Source organism: Echinops telfairi, unplaced genomic scaffold (assembly GCF_000313985.2).
Source record: "Echinops telfairi isolate 266 unplaced genomic scaffold, ASM31398v2 ScPeMD7_12;HRSCAF=54, whole genome shotgun sequence".
NCBI classification, from domain to species: Eukaryota; Metazoa; Chordata; class Mammalia; order Afrosoricida; family Tenrecidae; genus Echinops; species Echinops telfairi.
The window spans coordinates 4,505,934-4,510,640 of record NW_022103909.1 but is presented as its reverse complement, the minus strand read 5'-3'; the positions used below and the strand labels follow the sequence as shown (position 1 = coordinate 4,510,640).

The following is a 4,707-nucleotide window of genomic DNA, read 5'->3' as shown; positions in this document are numbered from 1 at the left end:
AAGAAAAATACAGGTGTATATGCCAGGGTTGGTGCCATAATGTACTTGTGCGGACCAGTCACACATGTGTAGAGAGCAGCTGCTGTGTTGAAAGCAGCAGTATTGGTGGTAAAGCAACACTTCATGAATTATAATTACTGGGTAAATGTAAAATCATACACTGTAAAATCATCAACTACTGCAAAATATATATACATATTTATATCTGTACCATGGGAACTTAATCTGGATGCTGATTGGTCTTTTTATATTCAGCTTGGTTGGTGTGAATACTGCCCCCTTGTGATAGTAACAGGTATGTAAAAAAAACAACAGAATGGTAAATCATAGGAAACTTTAATGAACTGTATTGACTGAACTATGTTATGTATCATCTTTAGTTATTATTAAAGCTATTGTTATATATTATTTTCATTAGCAAACCATCTCATAACAACAGATTGTATAGAAAAGAAAGTTAAGAAAAGAAAATATAGTGAGGATTTTTTACAGTATGGTTTTACCTCAATAATTATAGCAGGGATTGAGAAACCACAATGTGTTATTTGTTGTGAAGTTCTATCAACCGAATCTATGAAGCCAAACAAACTGAAATGCCATTTTGATAGCAAGTATATGAGCTGCGAGGATACCAACTATTTTAGAAGCAAAGGTGATGGACTCCAGAAAGCCAGACCTGAGACACTGGTGGCAAGTACCACAAACAAAACGTAGCAGCCACTGAAGCTTCATATTTGGTGGCACTCAGAATTATCAAAGGTATGAAACCTCACACCATTGCTGAGGATTTACTGTTGCCAGTGGCCAAAGACATTGTTCGAGTTATGATCAGAGACAAATTGGTTACGAAATTAAGTGGAATTTCCTTATCTAATGGCACTGTCCACAGAAGAATAGATGACATGCCGGCTGATATTCTTGATCAGGTCATCCAGGAAATTAAATCTGCTCCACTTCCAGTATTTAGCATCCAGCTTGATGAATCTACAGATGTTACAAACTGTTCACATTTACTGGTTTACGTGAAGTATATTAATGATGGGGACTTTAAAGATGAGTTTCTTTTTTGCAAACATCTTGAAATGACAACTACTGCACATGATGTATTTGACACAGTTGGTTCATTTCTGAAAGAGCATAAGATCTCTTGGGAAAAGGTTTGTGGTGTTTGCACAGATGGTACTCCAGCTATGCTAGGATGTCGATCTGGATTATAATGTTTGGTACTGAATGGGTCACCACAAATCATCGGAACTCACTGTATGATTCATTAGCAAATATTAGCAATGAAGATGCTGCCACAAGAGTTATAAGAAGTAATGAAAAGCGTCATAAGTTCTGTCAATTTTGTAAAGGCGAGCACTTTATTTTTTTTGTTTTTTGTTTTGTTTTGTTTTTTGGTGGAGGTGCTGGGGAATGAAGGGGCGAGCACTTTAAACAGTCAACTGTTTTCGCAACTGTGCAATGAGTTGGATGCGCTTAATAATGCTCTGCTCTTTCACACTGAAGTGAGATGGTTGTCGAGAGGAAAAGTTTTAAAATGTATTTTTGAGCTTCATGATGAACTCAAAATGTTTTTTAATCAGAAAGCAAGACCACAGTTCAAAGCACTTTCAGCAATAAAAATGAACTGCAGAAAATAGCTTACTTGGTTGACATTTTTGCTATTTTTTTTTCTTTTTTGCCAGCTTGCATGAGTTAAATTTATCACTGAAAGGACCAAATGCAACATGCCTTGATTTGTCTGAAAAGATGCTATCATTCAAAATGAAACTTCAGATTTGGGGAAAAAAAGGATAAAAATAAAATGTACATGCTGCCTACCTTATCTGCTTTCTTTGAGGAACATGACATTTTGAACCAGACAAAAGGATTATGATGATAATTTCTGTGAAAGAGCACTTGCACATGCTTGCAAACAAAATCAGATTGCACTTTCCACATCTACCTGACACCCATTTGCACTTGCCAGAAGCCCATTCCCAGTCAAAGTTGGAGATGTCCCTGAGACAGCACAAGAGGAGTTCATTGAACTTATTATCAATGATGTAGCGAGAACTGATTTCTCTGCAATGCCAGTTACAAAATTCTGCATCAAGTGTTTGTAGTCATATCCTGTTATATCTGAGACTATGTTGTGCCTTCTTCTTCCATTTCTAACAACATATTTTTGTGAAACAGGGTTTTCCAGCTGGTTGGTTATCCAGTCTAAATACAGAAGTAGACTTGTTGTGGAAGATGATCTTCGTTGTGCTCTTGCAAAGACTACTCCGAGAATTTCTGATCTGAGTAGAAAGAAGCTATCTCAACCTTCACACTGACATTGGCTTTTTACGCATACTGTCACAAAATTTAGCAATGTAGTTTACCGTTGTTCTATTAAGACTGTTACCCATGCTACACCATGCTTCAAGACAAAATTTCATTTATTTGTCATTAGAAATAAATATTTCACAATATATAATTATATATTGCTTTTGTGATTAATCATTATGCTTTAATTATGTTCAATTTGTAACAATGAAAATACATCTTGCATATCAGATGTTTACATTACAATTCAAAACAGCAAAATTACAGTTATGAAGTAGTGTGTTGGTCTGGGTAAACTAGGGAAACAAATCCACAGAAACTCTTATGTATAAGGGAGAGTTTTATATAAAGGGTAAGTGTACATTAAGAAAGCATCCCAACCCAGTGCTGTCTAAGCCCATAATTCCAACATTAGCCCATATGTCTGACAGCAATCTACAAAGCCCTCCTCCATCTCACAAAACACACGCAATGATACCGACTGCAGGAGGAAAGCCGAATCAGTGAACATGTAAGCATCTCAGTGCTGGCAGGGGTCTCCACACGACTGCTCCAGCACCCAGGGCTGCATCAGGGTAGGCCCATGTGGCTTCTCCTCAGGGATGTCTTGTAGGAAGTGAGACTTGCCAGCTGAAGCAGGGAACTGGCTAAGGCAGCTGCACCCTGGTCCAACCATCAGAAAGCAAGAGACCTGAGAACTAGAAAGGCAAGGCTCACTGAGCCATTTAGCTCTCCGTCCTTCAATTAACCCCACATGTGTTTATCGGCCAGGTTGGCACAATAAACCTTAACTATCTCAAGTAGCAACAGAAGTAATTTTATGGTTGGAGGGTCACCATAATATGAACTGTATTAAAGTTTGCAGCATTAGGAAGGCTGAGAACCACTGGCATAGAGGGGGGCGGCAGGTAACAGTGATCCTAAGGTTAGTAGGTAGAACTACTACCTTCATTCCTCACTGAAAACACCGTGCCTGAAGCATACTTTTGGGTTTTGGGAAAAGAACAATGACCAACACAAAGTCTTAAGTTACCCAAAAGCCAATAACTAGAAGAAAAAAAAAGTTAAGCCAATAACTATAATTAAAAAACAATCAGATACGAATGAGCGAGAGAGTGATTTGGAGTGGGTACACCTCTTTTTAATGAAATCCTAGGAAGCCTGAGATGGCATTTGTACTTGAGACCTAAGTGACACCACTGCCAGTTGTTACTGAGGCCATTCTGATTCATAGTAGCCCCATCTGTGTCAGGGAGTACTGTGCCCCTAGGGTAGTCCGTGACTGAATCCTCAGAAGTAAATCACCAGGCCTGTCTTTGGAGGCTCCTCCATGGGAAACGGTAAGGTCATCTTCAACACCTGTTTCAGGAAACTTGGTGTGGTGTACCCAACCTATATTAACCTGAATTTTCTAATATGTCATCCCTTGGTATCTGCAAAAGATTGGTCTCCAATTCTGAGGATGCTCAAACACCCTATGTAAAATGACCACAGTATTTGCTTTTAACTTATGTTATTCTTGTTAGGTGCTGTTCAGATGGTTTCAACTCACAGTGACCCTAGGTACCTCAGAACAAAACACAAAACAGTCCAGTGCCATCCTCACAATCATTACGTTTGCGCCTATAACCTGCATATATCCTATTGCATGTTTTAAATCATCTCTAAGAGTATTCAAGATACCTAATGCAGTATCAAGGCTACATTAATAGCACCTCGAGTTTTCCTCCCTGAAGCGACCGAGGTCGCACGCGGGAGGCCTGTGCACCGCGGCCGAAATGCGCTCAGTCGCCTGCTACCTGCTGGCAGCCCTCGGGGGCAATGCGTCTCCCAGCGCCAAGGACATCAAGAAAATCCTGGACAGCGTGGGCATCGAGGCCGACGACGACCGGCTCAACAAGGTCATCAGTGAGCTGAACGGGAAGAACATTGAAGACGTTACTGCCCAGGGTATTGGCAAGCTTGCCAGTGTGCCTGCGGGTGGTGCTGTGGCCGTTTCGCTGCCCCGGGCTCAGCGGCTCCTGCTGCCGGCTCAGCCCCAGCTGCAGCAGAGAAGAAAGACGAGAAGAGGTAGGAATCCGAGGAGTCAGATGACGACATGGGCTTTGGCTTGTTTGACTAACCCTGCCTTGCAAATAAAGCCTTTTTATGTATCCAAAAAAAAAAAAAAAAAATAGCACCTCGATGCCCCAGATCCACCTTAGCCTTTGACGGATTCGTTTGACCACTTAATTGCCCCGCCCCCCACCATGTACATGGTTGGTTGAATCTGTGAATATGGAACCCGAGGACACAGAGGGCCAACTGTGTTCAGTCTATGTTGTAGCCGCTTGAATCTGAAGAATGTGGTTGGAGTCTTGAGCTCTAGCGGAAACTAAGAGTGCCCCCTCCAGG

At 41.0% G+C, this 4,707-nt stretch overlaps 1 pseudogene; it reads left to right on the top strand.

The window, feature by feature from the left end:
- The first annotated feature begins 4,091 nt into the window (after positions 1 to 4,091).
- Positions 4,092 to 4,435, top strand: LOC101647135 (annotated as a pseudogene).
- Positions 4,436 to 4,707: the final 272 nt, after the last annotated feature.